Raw genomic sequence first — 18,311 nt, 5'->3', positions numbered from 1 at the left:
ATGGAAAAAGACAGTCTCTTCAACAAATGGTGTTGGGAAAATTGGACAGCCACAAGCAGAAGAATGAAACTGGACCATTTCTTTACACCACACATAAAAATAGACTCAAAATCGGTGAAAGACCTCAATGTGAGACAGGAATTCATCAGAATCCTGGAGGAGAACACAGGCAGCAACCTCAGCCACGGCAACTTCTTCCTAGAAACATTGCCAAAGGCAAGGGAAACAAGGGCAAAAATGAACTATTGGGACTTCATCAAGATCAAAAGCTTTTGCACAGCAAAGGAAACAGTCAACAAGACCAAAAGACAACTGACAGAATGGGAGAAGACGTTTGCAAATGACATATCAGATAAAGGGCTAGTATCCAAAATCTATAAAGAACTCAGCAAACTCAACACCCAAAGAACAAATCAAGAAATGGGCAGAGGACATAAACAGACATTTCTGCAAAGAAGACATCCAGATGGCCAAGAGACACATGAAAAAGTGCTCCACATCACTTGGCATCAAGGAAATACAAATCAAAACCACAGTGATATACCACCTCACACCAGTCAGCATGGCTAAAATTAAGAAGTCAGGAAATGATCGATGTTGGTGAGGATGTGGGGAAAGGGGAATCATCCTACACTGCTGGTGGGAAAGCAAGCTAATATAGCCACTCTGGGAAACAGTATTAAGATTCTTCAAAAAGTTAAAAATAAAGCTCCCCTACGACGCAGCAGTCACACTGGGTATTTACCTTACAAATACAAATGTAGTAATCTGAAGGGTCACATGCATGTCAATGTTTATAGCAGCAATGTCTACAATAACCAAACCATGGAAAGAAAACCCAGATATCCATCAACAGATGAATGGATAAACAAGATGTGATACACACACACACACACACACACACACACACACACACAAAATGGAATACTATGCAGCCAATCAAAAGAACAAATCTTGCCATTTGCAATATCATGGATGGAACTAGAGGGTATTATGCTAAGCGATATAAGTCAATCAGAGAAAGACAATTATCATATGATCTCCATGATATGAGGCATTTGAGTGGCAGAGTGGAGGGTTTGGGAAGTAGGGAGGGGAAAAAATAAAACAATGGGATCAGGAGGGAGACAAACCATGAAAGACTCTTAATCTCAGAAAACAAAATGGGTTGCTGGCATGTGGGGGGGGGTGGGGTAGGGATAGTGTGGCTGGGTTTTGGACACTGGGGAAGTTATGGTGAGTACTGTGAAATGTGTAAGCCTGATGATCCACAGACCTGTACTCCTGGGGCAAAAAATACATGATATGTTAATAAATAAATAAGTAGATAAATAAATAATAACCCCCAAAAATAAATTAAAAAATAAAAATTGGCAATCTCCCATGCCTCTAAGAAAAGGGCCATGATAACTGCAGGGGTTAGATACCAAACCTACAAGGAACCACTATTTCCTAATTTATGCAAATGCTACCAAAGAGATAGAAAGAGAACTCCCCCACTCCTCGTATGAGACTAAAATAACCTTAGGGCACAAAGTGGAGAAGAATAGTGCAAAGAGTAAATTACAGGCCAAGTGTACTCTTAATATAAATTTAAAAGTCTTAAGTAATTTATTAGCAATGAAATGCAGGGAAGTATTTAAAAATAAATACCCATGACCAAGTAAGTCTTATTTCAGGAATACGAGGATGATTTAATGTTAGAAAATCAATAAAAGTAATATACAACCCAAACAGTAAAAAGGAGAAAACCCATGTGATAATCCCAAATGATATAGAATAAGAATACATGAAATTTAACATCTACCCAAGTAAAAATTCTTAGCAACCAGGACTGAAGGGGGACTTTCATTATATGGCAAAGAATACTATCAAAAACTTCACAAAATATCATGGTTAGTAGTGAAATGTTTAGAGCATTCCATTTTCAAAAATAAATATGTCTTTTAGCACCACTTGTATTCAAGTGCATTTTCCTGGATGCCTGGCTAACTAAACCAAAAAAGACCAGGAGAAAAAAAATGTAAAGATTGGAAGGGAAGAATCAAAATTGTCATTATTCACAGATGATATGATTGTCTATCTGAAAAAATCTACGAGATTATATAAAGAAACCATTAAAGGCAATAAGAGCTTGGTGGATACAAAATAATATACAAAAATCAATAACATCTCCATAAACCAGCAAACCCAATTAAAAAATATAATTTAAAAATCCTATCAGTCACAGTAGCAACAAAAATACAAGGTATGTAAGAATATGGCTGACAAAAGATATTCATTAATATTATGGAAACAGAATAAAATCTTATCAAAGGGTATAAATTTTTAAAACCTGAAAAAAAGGAAAAATGCAGCATGTTCATGGGTGAAAAAGACTCCAAATTAATCTATCAAGTCAATGCATTCCAGTCAAATTTCCCTAGAAGGTTTTTCATAGACCTCATCAAGCTGATGTTTAATTCCCCATGAAACAACAAAGAGCAGAGAATAACCATGACAATTTTAAAGAAAATAAATAAAAGGGAATGTACCCTAGAAGACATTAAGATTTTTTATAAAGCCATATCATAAGGCACAGTGAGACAATGAACAATTTATCCACTAGATGGAGAGCCTGAAAACAAACCTAGTTTTCTGATTAGAACTTAGTATATAACAAAAAAGGCCTTAGAAATTAGTGGGAAAAGTCTATCTATTTTTTTCACAATATAAATAAAATCATTTTTAAATGGCATATCTATTAACACAAACTGTTAGCAATTATGTGGGAAATGGAAATTCACAGGTATGTTCACAGGAAGGCACACTACCTAGTAAATGGGAAGTGATGCACACTCTTCAATTTGTCAGGCCCACTGTTGGTTCTCTACCCTAGAGAAAACTTGACACACACATGCAAAGAGAGATGAATAAAAATGTCCACTGTACTATGTGTGAAAGGAAACAACCAGAACAAAACGCTCATCAGAACGGACTATAAAATGTGGTTTATTAATAAAGTATAAAACTTGAAGCCATTACAGTAAACTAAATCTTGATAGAATGCTGATGGAAAAAGAAAACTGTAAAATGATTTGCACAGAATATACAGGTCTGCAATTTATATAAATTTTTTAAACACAGAAAAGCAATACAACATGTTAGTAAAAATTAAAAAACAAGCATGGGAATGATACTCATTCACATATGGATTTGTTGTTTGTTTGTTTTCTGTCATTTGTTTTCACAGTCTGACGTAAAAATATAAAATGTGAACTTGTGGTAAGTGGAGTGATAGTACATGAGTACCTTGATAAATTATTCTGTACTTACTTGTATGTTTGAAATGGGTGAGAATAAGCCACTGAAGAAGTAAGTTAAGAATCACCTATAGATGTTGGTGAGAATGTGGAGGAGGAACCCTCTTAAACTAGTGGTGGGAATGCAAGCTGGCACAGCCACTGTGGGAAACAGCGTGGAGGTTTCTCAGAAAGTTGAAAACAGAGCTACCCTACAACCCAGCAATCGCACTACTGGGTATTTGCCCTAAAGATACAAATGTAGTGATCTGAAGGGGCACATGCACCCAAATCATTATCTGAAAAGGCCTAAGGTCAATTAGGGCAAAATGAAGGTGAATGCAGGGGGCAAAATAGAAGGGTAACTAAGTGAATTGAGGCTTACAAACAGGGAGACCAGAGAGCTAGAACTTGGTTAGAAGTTCTGTTCTCCTGTGCAGGAAAGCTCAGAGCTCTACTCCTTTTCTCTTGAAAAGGACTAATTCATTGCACCTCACCTTATGAACCTTCATGAGCTCTTATCCCATCAAAAGTCTTTCCCTCCCTTTTCTCAATTTCATGTTTAGTTAACCACCCCTGTATTAATCCAGCTTCCCAGGTATCCTAAAACTCTACTAGGGATAGTCTGGACCATATTCACTGGAAAGGAATATTCTTGCCACTGAGAGGATGGTGGAGGAAATACAGTTTGGCCTTTGGATTAGAAGTCCAGAAAAAGCCAGGCTGAGCCCCTGTTCTACAGATAGATGCTTGGCATTGAGCAAGTCAGCTAAACTCTCTGGGCCTCGGTTTCAATGTCTTCAAAATGAATGTAACAAGAACACTTCCTTCACTGGGTTATTCTAAATTTTAAATAATATAATATGAAAAAGAGGTTAGTACATTGCCAGTCATACATTAAAGGCTGAATGGACCAGCAACATCAGCATCACCTGAGAACTTGTTAGAAATAAAAATTCTCAGCTCCACTCCAGACCTACTGAATCAGAAACAATAGGGGCGGGGCCAGGAAGCTGTTTTTTTAACAAGACCTCCACATCATTCTGATGACATACAAGTTTACTAAGCTCTAATAATCAGGACCTTCCTGAAAGCTAAGATAAATTAGCTTCCTCTTCATGGGCTGCACAGAAGAGAACTAGACACCCAAACAAAATTAATGCACTTTTAGAAAAGAGGAAGGAGAGGAGGTGCTAGGTAAGCAGCCAAATGAGCACTAACATTCCTTGCATATTTACTATAAACCAGACTTGGGTTAACCATTTTGTATACTTTGCATAACGACCAACAAGGCAGGCAGTACTTTAACATGCATAATAGACATAAAAGTTGAAACATATAAGGTTTATTCAAGTTGCCCAAGGTCATACAACTAACCAATGACAGAGCCTAGATTCTCATCAGGTTAGACTCCAGAGATTGCCTTCTAAACCAACCCTACATGGGTTTGTTTTTCTTCTCAAAGTTTCTCTGCTTACAAAATGGAGGACTAGCTCCCATGACCTCATCTAGCCTGAAGGAAGCCAGCTGCCCTAGGTAACATAGGTAGCTTGCCTTACTTTATAAGTAAGGAAACAGGCTAAGAGTAGCTAAAATATGTCCCAAAGCCACTGAGTCAATCCACACCATGACCAGTACTTAAGACATAGCTTTTCTTAGAATATATATTTATGATGTCTGCTAAAGGTATGACTGTCTTAGCATTTGGGGTGATTTCCTTCCTTTCTATATTCATTTAATTTATTGTTAAATCTGGAGTTTTAAACAATTGAGATATTAGCAGTTTCTTGACTGGAGTAAAAAAACTGCTAAAGAGGAAAGATCCTAAATGAGCAGTTGCACTTCAAAGGAAAGGTCCCCTTCTTCCTTCATAAACCCTCTACAAATTTGCCATCAGTGTTCTGTCACAGCTGCTCCATTCTATGCTTTACTCCATTGGGACCATCTTTGGGTTCCTTTTTTAAAAATTGGAAATCAATGTCAAAGCAGGTGATGGAGAAAGCCAATGAAGTTCTTTTGTTCATATTCCCTTGCCAGGGAACACAAACACTCCTCTCTTCAGAGCATTGATCTGGTAGCAGACAATTGTCTGCATCTCTTATGTTGGCATACTGAGATCCTTCTGGTACTCTTAGCCTAGCATAGGCTGGACGTGCTCTGGACTAGAAAAAAGAAGTCGATTTTTCTTTTTAAAACTTACTTGGGACAGGATTCAGAAGCCTTCGATTTCTGCTGCTCTGGTCAAAATGAAATGTTCAGTAGGAGATGTCCACTCTATTTTCTATAAGTTGTTGCCCTTAAATTCATAAATTGCCAAAGAGTGGGCAAAAACTTAGGGCAATCAGTCAGCTGAAGGTAACATCAGCAAAATAACTACTACTTCTCAATATCACTCTCTGTAATTTGGGTGCTTAATTTACTATGGGGTCATTTTCCAGCTTTATGACACTGTCTTTCATAGACACTCCCTAGAGGTTGATTGAATAATGAGTTCCAGCTCTTCACCTTTCCTCACATCGCTTTGTTATGTCCACAATGTATTTCTTGGCCTTGAAGTTGGGCTGTACTACAGGACTTGCTATCATCATTGGCAGGAAGAAAGAAGGGACAGTCCAAAGACTAGACACATATATTTTTGTTTGCCATTTTCCTCCTCTGCTATCATCATGAGAAAAACTTGCACCTCTAAATGGAAAGACAACTAGTGTAGACCTACACTAAGTCTCAGAGCCACCTGAGACACTGCAATTGGGCAATTCTCACCCAGCTGATCCCAGCCCATTTGTGCCAACATCCACCTAAGCTATACATCTATGAGTTATATAGGTGCTTACTGCATATACTACTAAGATTTTTATGTCTTTTAAAAGAAAATTATATAATTCTATGTATATAAATCTGTATATAAGATGAGCTTCTAAAAAACATAACTGCTTTTGAAACACACATACAAAACATGGTCAGATCCATGGATTTGTCCTATTTTCCAAAATAGTTGGAGAAATGCCTTTAAAAATTGTTTTCTTCAACTTGGGAAGCAAAATGGCAGAGGAGTAGCAGACTGAAATGACAGCACATTCCTAGGAGTTCACCTAGATAGTTATCAAACCATTCCAAACACCTACAAACTCAACAGGAGATAGAAGAGAAGAAGAGCAGCAATTCTAGGAACAGAAAATTGACCACATTCTGAAAGCTAGGAAATGCAGAGAAGTGAATCCGTGGCAACAGGAAGATATACTATGGGGGGGGGGGGGGGAGCAGCTCCCGGCCAGTGGTATAGAAGCAGAGCACAAAATCAGAACTTTCAGAAGTCTGCTCCACTGAGGGACATCACTCCAGAAGCTAAGCAGATGTGGAGCCCTTGAGGGGAAAGTGTAGTCTCAGGTCCTGTGGGGTCACAGAAAGATCAGTGGTGTCAGAGTGTGGCCGAACTCCCAGGTATCGGAGCAGGGAAACCGACTACAGAGACAAAGAAAAAGAGTGAGCTTTCAGATCAGGGTTACCTTATACCATGACACAAGGCACAGTCAGACCATGGTTCTTTGAGCAGGGACTCCACAAGTGGCAGATGCAGGGAGACTCACCTTCCTCCTCTGGGAGGAGCAGTGAGGCAGGAATCTGCTGGGTTTAGAGACTCCATAGAGAGCTGTGCCCCAGAGATAGAAATGCTCAGTCATAGGTCAGGTAAGAGCAGAGTGTGTCCAGAGACCACAGGGACAGGAGGGATTCCCTGCTTTTCTCTGAGGGCACACTGAGGAATGGGGCCCCAAGCTCTCATCTCCTCGGGGCTGGAGATTGGGAGACCAATTTTCATTCCCATCCTCCAGAGCTCTACAGAAAGCATTCAGGGAACAAAAACTACCAAGAATGAACCTGAGCAGATTACGTAACATGACCCCTGGCAAGGGCAGTACAATTCTACCTCAGGCAAAGATATTTGAGAATCACTGCAACAGGCCCCCTCCCCCAGAAGATCAGCAAGAACATCCAACCAAGACCAAGCTCACTGATCAAGGAAAACAGCAGAACTCCAGAGCTAGGGGAAAGCAACTCACAGAATCCATGGCTCTTCCCCAATGATCCTTCAGTCTTGAAAAATTAAATTTTTTTAAGTTTCTTTTTTTATTCTATTTTTTACACAATTCCTCTTTCCTCTTTAAATGTTTTTAACTAGTTTATCTTAAGAATACCTTTCTAAAAAAAAAAAAAACTTTTTTAAACCCTCATTATTTACTCATATTTTATCCCTTCATTGTATTTAACCAATTTTTTGTACACATATAGGTTTCTCTCTTTTTCTAAAAAATTTTCAGGATAGAAGTTCTTCTTATAGATCAAAATATACCCTAAATCTAGCACACAGCTTCGTTCTAGTCTCTAGCCTGAACACATTTTCTCTTTTTTGTTCTTTTTCCAACCAGCTTACCTTATCAATTAATTTTTTACACTTTTTAAAATCTTCATCTTTACAGCCATATTCCATCCCTTTATCATGCTTATCCTTATTTTTGTATATATGAAAGTTTTTCTTTCTTTAAAATTTTGGAAGGTAGTTTCTTCTAACAGACCAAAACACACCAAAAATCAAGTGGGTGCCTCTGTTCTATTCACCACTCTAATATATTAGAGTGGTGAATATATATATATATATATATATATATATACACACATATACACACACACACACACACACACACACACACACATATATATATATACATTTTTTTTCTTTTTCCTCCTTTCTTCTTCCCCTGGTTTGGTATCTCTTCTGATTTGGTTAGCATACATTTTCCTGTGGTCTTTACCAGCCTTTTCATATTTTATTCTCTCATTCATATATTCTTATCTGGATAAAATGAAAAGACAGAAAAACTCCAAACAAAAAAAAAGAACAAGAGGTAGTACCAAAGGCTAGGGACTGAGTCAAATGAGACATTGGTAATATGTCAGAACTAGAGTTGAGAATTATGATTATCAAGGTGCTAACTGGACTTGAGAAAAGCAAGGGACACATTAGAGAACCCCTTTCTGGAGATATAAAAGAACTAAAATCTCACCAAGTTGAAAACAAAAAAGCTTTAATGATGTGCATTTAAAAATGGAGGCTCTTACTGCTAGGATAAATGAGGCAGAAGAGAATCAGTGATATAGAAGACAAAACAATAGAGAATAAAGAAGCTGAGGAAAAGAGAGACAACAACTGGACCACGAGGGGAGGATTCGAGAGAAAAGTGATACCATAAGATGAAACAATATTGGAATAATTGTGATTCCAGAAGAAGAAGAAAAAGAGAGGGGCAGAAGGTATACTGGAGGGAATTATAGTAGAGAATTTCCCTAATATGGCAAAGGGAACACACATCAAAATCCAGGAGGCACAGGGAAACCCACTCAAAATCAATAAAAATAGGCCCACACACTGTCATCCAATAGTAAAACTTACAAGTCTCAGTGACAAAGAGAAAACCCTGAAAGCAGCACAGGTCAAGAAGTCTGTAACATACCATGGTAAAAATATTAGATTGGCAGCAGACTTATTCACAGAGACCTGGCAGGCCTGAAAGAACTGTCATGATATATTCAGAGCACTAAATGAGAAAAACAAGCAGCCAAGAATACAATAACCATCTAGGCTACCATTGAAAATAGAAGGAGATATAAAAAGCTTCCAGGACAAACAAAAATTAAAAGAATTTATAAACACCAAAACAGCTCTACAGGAAATATTGAAAAGGGTCCTCTAAGCAAACAGAGAGCCTAAAAGTAGTAGACCAGAAAGACCTCGAATAGCCAGAGGAATGTTGGAAAAGAAAGCCGAAGTGGGTGGAATCACAATTCCAGATTTCAAGCTCTATTACAAAGCTTTCATCATCAAGACAGTATGGTACTGGCACAAAAACAGACACACAGATTAATGGAATAGAATAGAGAGCCCAGAAATGGACCCTCAACTCTATGGTCAACTAATCTTCAACAAAGCAGGAAAGAATGTCCAATGGAAAAAAAGACAGTCTCTTCAATGAATGGTGTTGGGAAAACTGGACAGCCATATGCAAAAGAATGAAACTGAGCCATTTCCTTACACCACACACAAAAATAGACTCAAAATGGATGAAAGACCTCAATATGAGATAGGAATCGATCAAAATCCTGAGGAGAACACAGGCAACAACCTCTTTGACCTCAGCCACAGCAACTTCTTCCTGGAAACATCGCCAAAGGCAAGGGAAGCAAGGGCAAAAATGAACTACTGGGACTTCATCAAGATCAAAAGCTTTTGCACAGCAAAGGAAACTGTCAACAAAACCAAAAGACAACTCATAGAATGGGAGAAGATATTTGCAAATGACATATGAGATAAAGGGCTAGTATCCAAAATCTGTAAATAACTTATCAAAGTCAACACCCAAAGAACAAATAATCCAATCAAGAAATGGGCAGAGGACATGAACAGACATTTCTGCAAAGAAGACATCCAGATGGCCAAGAGACACATGAAAAAGTGCTCCACATCACTCGGCATCAGGGAAATACAAATCAAAACCACAAGGAGATATCACCTCACACCAGTCAGAATGGCTAAAATTAACAAGTCAGGAAATGATAGATGCTGGCACAGATGCAGAGAAAGGGGAGCCCTCCTACACTGTTGGATAGAATGCAAGCTGGTGCAACCACTATGGAAAACGGCATAGAGGTTCCTCAAAAAGTTGAAAATAGAGCTACCCTATGATCGCAATCGCACTACTAAAGATACAAATATAGTGATCCAAACGGGCACATGCACCCAAATGTTTATAGCAGCAATGTCCACAATAGCGAAACTATGGAAAGAACCTAGATGTCCATCAAAAGATAAATGGATAAAGATGTGGTATACATATACAATGGAATACTATTCAGCCATCAAAAGAAATGAAATCTTGCCATTCGTGACGATGTGGATGGAACTAGAGGATATTACGCTTAGCGAGATAAGTAAATCAGAGAAAGACAATTATCATATGATCTCCCTGATATGAGGAAGTTGAGAGGCAATGTGGAGGGATTGGAGGATAGGAAATGAATAAATGAAACAAGATGGGATCAGGAGGGAGAGAAACCATAAGAGACTCTTAATCGCACAAAACAAACTGAGGGTTGCTGGGGGGAGGGGGAGTATGGAGAGGGTAGTTGGGTTATGGACATTGATGAGGGTATGTGATATGGTGAGTGCTGTGAAGTGTGTAAGCCTGAAGATTTACAGACCTGTACTCCTGGGGCAAATAATACATTATATGTTAATAAAAATAATTAATTTTTAAAAAGGGATAAAAAATTGTTTTCTTCATCTATAACACAGATATTTGAATTATTCTCAGTAATACCAAATCTTCACACTCTGAAGTCTTTGAATTTTTTTAAGCTAAAGGACATTAGGGGATATTTGAACTTCTTAAGGATCAATCGGAATTATTTTAATTTTTATCCAGGAGAAATAATATAAATATAATTCAGAAAGTTTAGAAAATTAAGAGATGGGCACCTGGGTGGCTCAGTCAGTTAAGCGTCCGCCTTTGGCTGAGGTCATGATCCCAGAGTCCTGGAATCCAGCCCTATGTCGGGCTTTCTGCTCTGCAAGGTGTCTGCTTCTCCCTCTCCATCTACTTGCCACTTCCTCTGCTTGTGTTCTCTCTCTCTCTGTCAAATGGATAAATAAAAGCTAAAAAAGAAAAAAAAAGAGGGGTGCCTGGGTGGCTCAGTGGGTTAAAGCTTCTGCCTTTAGCTCAGGTCGTGATCCCAGGGTCCTGGGATCAAGCCCTGCATCTGGCTCTTTGCTCAGGGAGCCTGCTTCCCTTCCTCTCTCTCTCTACCTACCTGTGATCTCTGTCTGTCAAATAAATAAATAAAATCTTTTTAAAAAATGAAAGAAAGAAAATAAAAGAAAGATAAAATATTTTACCCTCAAACTCACAACCATAACTCAGTAGTTGCTTTGCTGCATTCAATTTCATTTCTTTCTCAAATGAGTATTTTTACTAAGGGGTCTCAACATTCTTTCCCAAAAAGGAATAGGGTCTCCTGTTACTGAATTCATAATATGAAACGAGTTGAAAATAAATGTTTGGTATAAACTTGAATTATTTTTAAAACTTCTCTAGCCATGTGTTTTTCATGAATATTTTACTTTATTTAGGCTAACAGCAGCTTTCAGAGTGTACACCAATTAAACTGCAGCTCATATACCTGTGGTTCCTCTGAAATAAAATCTAGAGTAGAAAAATGGTGGCAGACAAATTCAGGAATTCGAAGAATTAGAATTAGAAAGTATGATTCAGAAGTATAAAAGGCATGAGCAATGGGTGACTTCACTAATCTATGGACACAAGGGGATGATGAATGTCTGACAAAACATTGAGTGAAAGAATGTTCTGCTTTAAACCTGGTCCAGATGGTTATTCTGTGAAAGCTGCACCACTGAGCATTGAAGAACTAGAACATGTTTCTGAAATTCTAACCTCCATTGCCTGACTTTTGGGTATAACAAAGCAATTCCTATTTTCAGTGAAAACTTTTGATATCCTTAAAAATCTAGAATTTGAATGGCTTCCAAGTTCTGCCATAGCCACATATTTAGTGTCACTAAACTATGGTTTCTTCAGACTATGGTCATATTTTCTATAGACAGTCACGAATTCTTTGCCTCCAGTTCCAAAGAGCAGTACTAATGCCCAAAGATGAGTCAGAATTGGCAAAAATGATGAGCTATATTTCACAAAATAACTTTATTTAGCACCCTGTGAAAATCTATTTGTGGAAATGAACTTGTGACAGGCCTTTATATAAAATGGAATATTTCCTTTTTCAGTCAGTTTCTAATCTTTTCATGGAGTTGTAATTATGTTATACCTACAAATATCTTGCCTTTCTTTAATATATTTGCCCATAAGCATATGACTACATATATTTAATGGCTGAATAATATTCCTAAATAAAATACATCATATTTGTTTAGTTGTTCTCTTACAGTTGGATATTTTATTTTGGATTTTTAAAATAAGTAATAATGAAAGGAACATATCTGTGCACACAAATTTCCCTTTCACATCAGTTTCCTGTGAAAGATTCACATAGGACTATTAGGTAGAGAATAGGAACAAGAAGGCAAAATAGTAGAAGACCTAAATGACATCATGTCCCAGGAGTTCAGCTAGATAGTTATCAAACCATTCTGAACAGCTACAAACTCAACAATAGAGAGAAGAGTAGAAGAGCAGCAATTCTAGGAACAGAAATTTTACCACTTTCCAGAAGGTTGGATGTGCAGAGAAATGAATCCAAGGAAACATTCAGGAAGATACACCTCAGGGGAGGCAATGGCTCTCACCAAGTGAGAGAGCAGTGGAGCACAAAATCAGAACCTTTAGAAGTCTGCTCCACTGAGGAACATTGCTTCAGAGGCTAAATGGGGGGTGGAGCCCCTACAGGGATAGTGTGATCTCAGGACCCACATGGCCACAAAAACACTAGGGGTATCTGAGTGTGGAAGAGCTCACAGGTATCAGAACAGGGAAATCAACTACAGAGACAGAGCCAAGGAGTGCTCTCTCAGCTTGGGGTTACCGTCAACAACCATGATCCATGGCACAGTCAGGCCACTGCTCTTCTGGCAGGGCCCCAACAAGCAGAAGATCTGGGAGACTCACCTTCTTCCTCCAGGAGGAGCTGCGTGGGAGTGCACTGCAGGAATCTGCTGGGTTTGGAGACTCCAAAGGGGGCTGTGCACCAGAGATAGAGATGCTCAGTCACAGGCCGGGTGAGCATGGAGTGCAGCTAGAAACCAGGGAGACGGGAGAGGTTGACTCCTTTTCTTTGAGGGCACACTGAGGAGTGGCTTCTTGGGGAGCACTCTTGACTCCTCAGGGCTGAAGATTGGGAGGCTGCCATTTTCATTCTCATCCTCCAAAGCTCTACAGAAAGCCTTCAGGGAACAAAAGCTACCGAGAACAAACCAAACCAGATTACTTAGCCTCAAGCGAGGACGTTTGAGAATCACTGCCATAGGCCCCTCCCCCAGAAGATCAGCAAGAACTCCCATCCAAGACCAAGTTCACCAATCAGTGAGAACTGTGGAACTCGAGAGCTAGGGGCAAGCAACACATATAATTCATGGCTTTCTTCCCATGATCCTTTAGTTCTGTCAAAGTTAATTTTTTTTTAATTTTATTTTTTTCTTATTGTATTTTTAAAATTTTTCCTCTTTCCTATTTTAATGTTTTTTAACTATTTTATCAATACCTACTTAAAAAAATTTAAATTTTCATTGTTATACTCATATTTTATCCTTCTTTGTATTTAACCTTATTTTTTGTATTCATATAGGTTTTTTTTTTTTTTCTTAAAATGTTGGGATACATTTTCTCCTAATAGATCAAAATATACCCTAAATCTCGCATGTGGTTTTGTTCTAGTCTTAATCTGATCACATTCTTTCCATTTGTTTTTCTTTTTTTTAACCCACTTCCATCAACTCCTTTTTAAGAATCTTTTTTAAATTTTCATCTTTACATTCACATTCCATCCTTCATCATGTTTACCCTTATTTTTTTTTGTATATATATATTTTTTTCTTTCTTTAAAATTTTGGGAGGTAGTTTCTTCTGACAGACCAAAATACACCCAAAATCAAGTGTGTGGCTCTGTTCTATTCACCAGTCCAAAATATATATATTTTTTGGACTGGTGAATATATATATATATATACATATACATATATATGTATATGTATTTCCCCCCCATTTCTTCTCCCCCTGGTATGGTGTCTCTTCTGATTTCATTAGTATATTTTTCTGGAGTCATTGCTACCCTTTAGTATTTTGTTCTCTCATTCATCTATTCTTATTGGGATAAAATGACTAGGGGGAATAAAACTCGTCACAAAAAAAAAAAAAAAAAAAGAACAATAGGCAGTACCAATGGCTAGGGACCTAATCAGTATGGACGTTAGTAATATGTCAGAACTAGAGTTCAGAATGACAATTATCAAGGTTCTAACTGGGCTTGCAAAGACCATGGAAGATATCAGAGAAACCCTTCCTGGAGAAATAAAATCCCTTTCTGGAGAAAAAAAAGAAATAAAATTTAACCAAGTTGAAATTTTTAAAAAGCTATTAATGAGGTGCAATAATAAATGGAGGCGCTTACTGCTAGGATATATGAAGCGGAAGAGAGAATTAGTGATACAGAAGAACAAATGATGGAGAAAAAAGAAGCTGAGCAAAAGAGAGACAAACAACAACTGGAACAAAAAGGAAGAATCTGAGAGATAAGTGATACCATAAGACAACACAATATTAGAATAATTGGGATCCCAGAAGAACGAAGAGAGAGAGGAAGGCAGAAGGTATTTTGGAGCAAATTATAGCAGAGAATTTCCTTAATATGGTGAAGGGAACAAGCATCAAAATCCAAAAGGCACAGGAAAACCCCCTCAAAATCAATAAAAATAGGTCCACATCCCATTACCTAGTAATAAAACTTACAAGCCTCAGTGACAAACAGGAAATCCTGAAAGCATCTATAGACAAAAGGTTCATAACATAAAACAAGAGAAATATTAGACTGGCAGCAGACCTATCCAAAGAGAAATGGCAGGCCAGAAGGACTGGTGTAATATAGTCAGAGCACTAAATGAGAAAAATACGGAATCAAGAATACCATATCCACCTAGGTTGTCATTGAAAATAGAAGGAGAGATTTAAAAACAAAAACAAACAAACCAAAAAAAAAAAAAAAAAAAAAACTTCCAGGACAAACAAAAACTAAAAGAATTTGCAAACGCCAAACCAGCCCTACAGGTAATATGGAAAGGGATCCATTAAGCCAAGAGAGAGCCTAAAAGTAGAGACCAGAAAGGAACAGAGACAATATACAGTAACAGTCACCTTATAGAAAATCCAATGGCACTAAATTCATACCTCTCAATGGTTACCCTGAAAGTAAATGAGCTAAATGTCCCATTCAAAAGACATAGGGTATCAGAATCGATTAAAAAACAAGACCCATAAATATGCTGTCTACAAGAAACTCATTTAAGACCCAAAGACACCTCTAGATTTAAAGTGAGAGGGTGTAAAACAATGTACCATGGTAATGGACATCCAAAGAAAGCTGGGGTGGCAATCCTTAGATCATATCAATTAGACCTTAAGGCAAAGACTATAATAAGAAACGAGGAAGGACACTATATGATACTCAAAGGGTCTGTCCAACAAGAAGATCTAACAATTTTAAATGTCTATGCCCCTAACGTGGTAGCAGCCAACTATATAAACCGATTAATAACAAAATCAAAGAAACACATCAACAATAATACATTAATAGTAGGGGACTTTAACACCCCCCTCACAGAAACAGACACATCATCCAAGCAAAAGATCAACAAGGAAGTAAAGGCTTTAAATGACACACCGGACCAGATGGACATCACAGATATATTCAGACCAATTCATCACAAACTTCAGAACATACATTCTTCTCTAGCGCACACGGAACATTCTCCAGAACGGACCACATCCTGGGTCACAAATCAGGTCTCAACTACCAAGACATTGGGATCATTCCCTGCATATTTTCAGACCACAATGTTCTGAAGCTAGAACTCAACTGCAAGAGGAAAGTTGGAAAGAACTCAAATGCATGGAGGATAAAGAACATCCTACTAAAGAATGAATGGGTCAACCAGGAAATTAAAGAAGAATTGTAAGAAAATTCATGGAAATAAATAAAAATGAAAACACGACTGTTCAAAATCTTTGGGACACAACAAAGGCAGTCCTTAGAGGAAAGTATATAGCAATACAAGCCTTTCTCAAGAAATGAGAAAGGCCTCAAGTACACAACCTGACCCTCCACCTAAAGGAGCTGGAGAAAGAACAACAAAGAAAGCTTAAACCCAACAGGAGAAGAGAAATCATAAAGATCAGAGCAGAAATCAATGAAACACAAACAAAAGAACAGTAAAATCAATGAAACTAGGAGCTGGTTATTTGAAAGAATTAATAAGATTGATAAACCCCTGGCCAGACTTATGAAAAAGAAAAGTGAAAGGAACCAAATTAATAAAATCAGGAATGAAAGAGGAGAGATCACAATAAACACCAAAGAAATACAAACAATTATAAGAACATATTATGAGCAAATATACACCACCAAATTTGACAATCTGGAAGAAATGGGTGCGTTCCTAGAGACCTATAAACTACCAAAACTGAACCAGGAAGAATTAGAAAACCTGGACAGACCCATAACCAGCAAGGAGACTGAAGCAGTCATCAAAAATCTCCCATTACACAAGAGCCCAGGGCAAGACAGCTTCCCAGGGGAATTATACCAAACATTTAAAGAAGAATCAATTCCTATTCTCCTGAAACTGATCCAAAAAATAGAAATGGAAGGGAAACTTCCAAATTCATTTTATGAGGCCAGCATCACCTTGATCTCAAAACCAGACAAAGACCCCAACAAAAAAGAGAATCACAGACCAATATCCTTGATGAACATGGATGCAAAAATTCTCACCAAAATACTAGCCAGTAGGATCCAACAGTACCTTAAAAGGATTATTCACAGGGCACCTGGGTGGCTCACTGGGTTAAGCCTCTGCCTTTGGCTCGGGTCATGGTCTCAAGGTCCTGGGATTGAGCCCCACATCAGGCTCTCTGCTTGGTGTGGAGCCTGCCTCCTCCTCTCTCTCTGCCTGCGTCTCTGCCTACTTGTGATCTCTGTCTGTCAAATAAATCAATAAAAATATTAATAAATAAATAAATAAAAATAAAAAGGATTATTCATCACGACCACGTGGGATTTATTCCTGGGATGTAAGGTTGGTTCAACATCTGCAAATCAATCAATGTGATGCAACACATTAATAAAAGAAAGAACAAGAACCATATGATACTCTCAATAGATGCTGAAAAAGCTTTTGACAAAGTACAGCATCCTTTCTTGAACAAAACTCTTCAAAGTGTAGAGATAGAGGGTACATACCTCAATATCATCAAAGCCATCTATGAAAAACCCACAGCAAATATCATTCTCAATGGGGAAAAACTGAGAGCTTTCCCCCAAAGTCAGAAACATGGCAGGTATTTCCACTATCACCACTGCTATTACACACACACACACACACACATATATGTAGTAGTAGAAGTCCTAGCCTCAGCAGACAACAAAAAGAAATTAAAGGCATCCAAATGGACAAAGAAGTCAAACTCTCACTCTTTGCAGATGATACGATAGTTTATGTGGAAAACCCAAAGCACTGCACGCCCAAACTGCTAGAACTCACATAGGAATTCAATAAAGTGCCAAGATGTAAAATCAACACATAGAAATCAGTTGCATTTCTGTACACCAATAGCAAGAGAGAAGAAAGAGAAATTAAGGAATCAATCCCATTTACAATTGCACCCAAAACCATAAGATACATAGGAATAAACCTAACCAAGGAGGCAAAGAATCTGTACTCAGAGAACTATAAAGTACTCATGAAAGAAACTAAAAAAGACAAAAAGAATGGAAAACCATTTCATGTTCATGGATTGGAAAAACAAATATTGTGAAAATGTCTATGCTACCTAAAGCAATTAAACACATTTAATGAAATCCCTATCAAAATACCATCCATTTTTTCAAAGAAATGAAACAAATAATCCTAAAATTTATATGGAACCAGAAAAGATCCCAAATAGCCAAAGGAACATTGAAAAAGAAAGTCCAAGTGGGTGCCATCACAATTCCAGACTTCAAGCTCTAGTTCAAACCTGTCGTCATCAAGAAAATATTGTACTGGCATAAAAACAGACACATAGATCAGTGGAACAGAACAGAGAGCCCAGAAATGGACCCTCAACTCTATAGTCAACTAATCTTCAACAAAGCAGGAAAGAATCTCTAATGGAAAAAGACAGTCTCTTCAATGAATGGTGTTGGGAAAATTGGACAGCCACAAGCAGAAGAATGAAACCGGAAAATTTCCCTATACCA

At 37.8% G+C, this 18,311-nt stretch overlaps 1 long non-coding RNA gene across 1 annotated transcript in view; it reads right to left on the bottom strand.

Annotated features, from left to right (window-relative positions):
• LOC309868964 overlaps window positions 1-18,311 on the bottom strand; it is a 352,849-nt gene that overhangs the window by 272,364 nt on the left and 62,174 nt on the right. The window contains exon 2 of the long non-coding RNA XR_014313907.1: window positions 12,971-13,261. This is a non-coding gene — a long non-coding RNA (uncharacterized lncRNA). The remainder of the gene's footprint in view (window positions 1-12,970; window positions 13,262-18,311) is intronic.

This window comes from Mustela nivalis (genome assembly GCF_964662115.1).
Source record: "Mustela nivalis genome assembly, chromosome: 7".
Lineage (NCBI taxonomy): Eukaryota > Metazoa > Chordata > Mammalia > Carnivora > Mustelidae > Mustela > Mustela nivalis.
Note: the sequence above shows the minus strand (reverse complement) of the source record. Positions and strands in the feature narration are given on the sequence as shown.